At 35.2% G+C, this 6,000-nt stretch overlaps 1 long non-coding RNA gene across 1 annotated transcript; it reads left to right on the top strand.

Annotated features, from left to right (window-relative positions):
• The first annotated feature begins 1,151 nt into the window (after positions 1–1,151).
• Positions 1,152–1,701, top strand: LOC109199863 (uncharacterized). The gene is made up of 3 exons (XR_002060151.1): positions 1,152–1,184; positions 1,285–1,350; positions 1,556–1,701. It is a non-coding gene; the product is annotated as an uncharacterized LOC109199863 (long non-coding RNA).
• The last annotated feature ends 4,299 nt before the right edge of the window (positions 1,702–6,000 follow it).

The following is a 6,000-nucleotide window of genomic DNA, read 5'->3' as shown; positions in this document are numbered from 1 at the left end:
AAATATAATACTATTGCCTTTAAAGTACTTACTGCCAGAGAGTGAGCTGCAATACACTCTCTGAGTGCTTCTTGTTTTTTATTCATCATAGATGTTGTCAGAATCCCTTACCCAGGACCAATTTGCCTTGGGGGACCCTGGAAGGGCAAATCCCTCAATTCAATTCAATTCAGTTCAATTCAATTTATTTATGTAGCACTCTCCACAGGATAAAAACCCCAAAGTGCTTCACAATACTATAAGAACAGATATACATAAAAAACAGCAAAATCAATCTATGAGTCTTGAGCTACTTTTTAAAAGAATAAATACAATCAAGGCTATGCAATGATGGAGGGAGAGCATTCCACAACCTGGGGGCCACCGCTCTAAAAGATCTATCTCCTCTGGTCTTAAAACGTGTTCATGGGACTACCGTGGGGTTCTAAAAGATCAGAAATGTAGGCAGGGGCATCACAATTCAAAGCTTTAAAAGTCAGTACCAAGATTTTAAAATGAATTCTAAAATGTACTGGAAGCCAGTGTAATGAACGTAAAACTTGTGTAACATGCTCTCTTTTTCGTGTCTTAGCTAAAAGCCTTGCAGCAGCATTCTGGACTAACTGGAGATGGTCAAGATTCCTGACCAAAAGTCCTCTGAAACCTGTGCAATTATGAAATCAAACAAAGAGAGAAATTATTGGAGAGTTTTGAGATGGTGAGACAACTTTGTGTCATCTTTATTTTATCTCTATTTGAACTTCCCCAGACCAATCATCAGAATGTGCTGCAGGTTGTATCGCTGGAATTGTAGTCGCATGTTTTGCCATCATTGCTGTTGCTTGTGGTGTAGGATACTACTTTTATAGAAGAAGGTAGGTGGTTAATTTCTTAATGATTTTATTAGTCTCAGAATCTGTGTACTCAGTCCAGTTCTAAACACCTTTGGTACATAAGCATAACTTATCAATGTTATATGTAATTAATTTAACATCATATCATTTCATGAAATAACCACAGAGGTGCAAGTATTTCAGTGCACTTTTTGTTTGAACAAACAAGTCTTTATCATTTGTCATTAAGATTGGATTTAAATAAATGTAAATATTTAGTGTTACAGTTTTGTGTAACTTTGAGGACAGATTTTGATAATGCATCATTTATTATATTTAGAACAAACAAAAATCCACAGACACATAATACAGGTGAGTAATATTTTAATATACATTTAACCTGCACATTTTTAATAACAAAATAAAGAAAGTATAAATAAAATTACTGTATCAAAATCTGTTTTTTTACAAGGAGAACATGTGTATGAGAACACTTCCCCATGTGACAAGACAAGTTGAACTGTATTTCTATTTTAAGGTAAGTATTAAATTCACTGTTGTACTTTATTAAGAAAGAATACCTTATACATTATACTTATACAATAAAGAAAAGAGTGAAAGATTTTTTCTCTGTATAAAAATCTGTCATTTTTCCATTAGTGTTAAAAGCTAATGCCCACTTGCATGCAGTTTATAAAGTGTTTTGTTTACTAGAAAAAATTGTCTGTTTTCTTGTATTGCAGATGAAACATTTGTGAAGTCTCTATCTGCTCCAGGAAGACAAAAGTTATTGTTTTTGTTAGTTTGTTGGTTATAATATTTTTGGGAAGTCATTATGAAAATATTTTAACAAGAAATATGAAGATTGTTTATAAATTATTAGCCTACAACAATAAATATGAAGGTTTTCTCTAAGTTTGAATTTTTTAAGTTGCTACTATTTTGATATAGGTTCTCTGTCTGTAGCCCCTTACTGATCATTAAATGTAAAATAAATACAACCAATACAAAGAAGTTGTAGCCCTTGTTCTTACATCAGTTTATCACTCATAAATGTGTTCCTGTATGTTTTAATGCTGAACTCGATCTACATGTTGTAAAAATCTGGATGATTACACAAAGCCTTCAAAGGTTTTGCAGGCCTTGTGCTGTCTGAAGACACTAAGGAAAAGCAGTACTGTCAAGTTTTATCCTGAATATTTAACTGGCCCTGAGGTTTCTGGACTGGTGCAGCAGATTACTTAATGTTCCAAGGATACTGTTAAAAATGGGATCCAAGTCATCTTCTTCTTCTCTACTCTTCTTCTAGCTGCTGTCTTTCAAGTCAAGTATCTGCCTCCATCTCACCTATAGTCTCACTTTATCCCTTTGGTCAATATTTCGGTACATGTACAGGACATACAAGAGAATCAAACTGCTGTCGGTGGAAATGGTTGCATTAATGTGCCGAAGACTTTCAGCATCATTAAAAGAATAGAATGTATTTTGTGTGTGAGAGTGTGCTGGGGGATAGGGGGGAGGCAGTAAAGAGTTCAGTCTTCTGACAATCTCGTAAATGGAGCTATTCAAGAGTTTAGTGGAGTGGAGGAGAGATTAGGCCTTCTTGACCACAGCAGCACAGTAGATGTTCAGTTGGGTATGCTGGGAATGACTGTTCCTGAAATCTGCCATAATCTCTTTGGTCTTTTCCACATTCAGGAAAAGGTGTTATTCTTGGAACCTACAAGTTAAAGTTTTCATTCTGAAGTGTCAGAGTTTTTCTATCAGTTGCTGCAGAATGATTGTGTTCAATGCTGAACTGAAATCTACAGTTCTTATGAACTTTGGGTCAAATGATATTTGTTTGACCATGTTAGATTTACAATAAAACAAAAAGTTGGAAAAAAATACAACAATACTGGTAGAAAAAAGTTTTTTTTACAAATCAGGTAAACCCCTTAATTGTATTATCACTCTTAACATTGTGTTGGCAGCAGCACTACTACACCAAACAAAATAAGGTTTCTCACAAATTCTCACAAACTAAGCAAGTGGCCTAAAGTCCAAAGATATAAAGGTCCTCTAATTTTCCGATTTTAAATTCACCTGAAACTGAGGTTGTTTTACTCTAAAAACCCTAAAAACTCATAAAAAAACATGGTGCCTAGCCAGATACTTACTTTGGATGGCATTGCCTTGGCCTCCAGGAGAGTTTTCTTTTTTTGTTTTTGTACATCTCTACTAATGCATAACACATTCTGAGTTTGAAAACTGGATTTAAAAAAAACTATAGTAAATGTAATGAAATTTAATACATTTAGGTCTTATTGATGACCAATATAAAGACCAGGCTGGAGGCACCACAGAGTTTGGATACTCTGTAAACAAAGCTTAAACTAAGTTCTAAATTTAATATATGACATTATTGAGTCATTTAATCTGAGTAGATATTCAACATGATATCAGAGAAATGATTGAAAAAAATTTTAGCGGTCTTTTACTGCAACTTTTAAGCTTTTTTTTTTTTTTTAAATTATAGTTCTACTTTGTGTTCTTAAGCTAAATATAATATAATACAAACCTCTGACAAAAGCCTCAATTCCTCAGCTTGACATAATTTAGATGGACGTCAATGAAATATGTTAATGTTTATCTTCAGCCTCGTTGTTAGCTGATATCAACGATGAAACCATTTTACCACTTCTTTTACAGAGTCACTCTGCCCCTTCGACTTTCCTCTGATTGAGCGGTTACAGTCATTTAGGAACTTAGACTCCATTAAAACTCGGATGGCTGACAACTTCCTCCAGTTTTAATGATCAAAAAACTGAAGTCCTTGTTTGTTCCCCTGACAGATTTATGCCTAAGGTAATGGTAAATGGACTGGTTCTTATATAGCGCTTTTCTACTCTGTCTGAGCACTCAAAGGGCTTACACAACTAATTCATTCACTTCTTCTAAGCTTAGTGCTAATTATCTAACATTCATACATATTGGATGGATGAGAGAGAGCAACATGGGGGTTAGTGTCTTGCCCAAGGATATTTGGCATGCAGACTGGAGCAGCCTGGGATCGAACCACTGACCTTCTGGCTAGTGGCTGACCAGCTCTGCCACCTGAGCTACAGCCACCCCAAAGCTCTGGGTTTTATTGTAACATTTCACTAAAGTGTCTCTCAGTAATGTCCCTGGGGTAACTAATGACTCTGCTCTCAGTTTAGATGTTTTATTCGAATGTCTGGTTCAGTCTTAGTCAGTCTCTTTTATCACTTTAGAACTATTGCCAAGTTAAGTCCCATTGTGTCACACTTTGAACTGGAGATTGTTATTCATGTATTTAATTCACTGTTCATTGGTCTAAGCAAAAGCTCCCTGGGACGTCTACAGGTTGTTAAATTTTCAACACTGCTGAGAGGCTTCTGACAAAATCTTCTAAGTACTCTCATGTCATACATTTGCCAATCCAGCTCCATTGGATGCCTCAAAATTTGGGACAGGGGCATCAAAATGTTGAAGATCTGAGCGGTACTAAAAGAAAATGCTTGTGGAACATCAATGACATAATTGAGTATAAAACCATCATCTTGGAGAGGCAGACTTATTTAAAGTAACGATGGGCAGACGTTAATCAATTTGAAAAAACTGTGACTGAAAATTGCTGAACATCATTCAGTAAAACCGCCTTCTTCTCTGGGCCAAAGCACTTTAAAACTGGCTTTATAAATGCTGAAAGGTGTACACATGTTTTACAGAAACATGTTCTCCATCATATTACTCCATAATAACATAGCTTCATATATCACCAACTGAAAAAATTTTGAGTGTCATGAAGTATAAAATACAGCAAAGAAGAGCCAGGTCTCTTGAGCAGCTAGAATCCTATATCAGAAAACATGAGACAACATTCCTCTCCAAAAAGTTCAACATCTGGTCTCCTCTCTTCCCAGATGTTTACAGACTGTTGTTAAAGACGGGATGCTACACAGCCAAAACTTTTTAAAGATGTGTTGCTGCCATCAAATTCAAAATGACCTTTTTTTTTTAATCATACTTTAAATGGTGCAAATGAAGATTTGTACATCATTATATTTTTTTAATTCATATTTTAAACCATAGCCAACTTTTATGGAATAGGAGATATTTTCCTATTCTATTATTCTATTCTTTTCCTACTACTACTATTAAATGTTGTTTTGGGGGGGCGGGGGGGCGGAACCGAACACTCATATAAATATAGATATATATTACATTTACTGAAACAGGTTATTTATTTATTTATTTGATTTTTGAGTGCTTGTTAACTGTGCAAAAAGAAAATGAGGGGATGAACATTTAGTAGAAAACTGTGTTGAAGATTAACAAGTCCAGGAAGTTAAACCTTTCAAAATAAAACATTTACTTCCTTATGACACCATATATTGAAATTAGCTTTCATGTACTGGTATCAGTAAAGGAAAAGTCAGAGTGAAAGACACTGCTTTAGAAATGGAAACATTTCTGATATACTTCTTCATTCTCGGTGCCGTCTCAGGTGAGCTCTCACTGCTTGATGTGGCAGAAAAAAACTGTCTGCTCACACTGACTTTAAAGTTTTACTTTCTTTATTGTTTGTTTGTTTTTCACTTTATGAGACATCTGTTGAACACATTTCTAGTTCATGTTTAATCATATGTGACCTTAATATTATAAACAGAAAAAAAAATTTCCTGCTCGGATAACATGGATCAGAGAAGAAGCAGGTTTGTACAAAAGTATTTTAAATGAGAGTAGGAGAGCAGTGCCATGATCCTTATAATTCTCTCGGGGCTTCTCTAGGAATGCTTATTTTCCTCGTCCTTTGTGTCATTGTTCATTGATCGCTAATTGTTCATCATGCGACTTTAACTCTTTTTACTTCTCTGATTTGTTCTTCATGAGTATAGAGAGAGAAGAGTGGAAACAAAAGACATTTAAAAGAAAGTTGAGTGCTTCCTTCTGAATCTCAGTTTGAAGCCATTCCATTTAAACCCTATAGTTCTTGTCTCCTTTCTCCTCCGGATGCAGGACTTGGGACACCTTTCTCAAGACTGATTTCACATGTAGGACAGAGGAGACAGGAGAAATATGGGAAGCCTTTAATCAGGTTGCTTCTGTTGGCTCCCCTGTTGGCTACCTGTTTCTAGATTATGTTGTATGTGAATCTGTCAGTGTCAGTTTTGTTTCTTGAATT

Source organism: Oreochromis niloticus, linkage group LG11 (genome assembly GCF_001858045.2).
Source record: "Oreochromis niloticus isolate F11D_XX linkage group LG11, O_niloticus_UMD_NMBU, whole genome shotgun sequence".
NCBI lineage: Eukaryota > Metazoa > Chordata > Actinopteri > Cichliformes > Cichlidae > Oreochromis > Oreochromis niloticus.
Note: the sequence above shows the minus strand (reverse complement) of the source record. Positions and strands in the feature narration are given on the sequence as shown.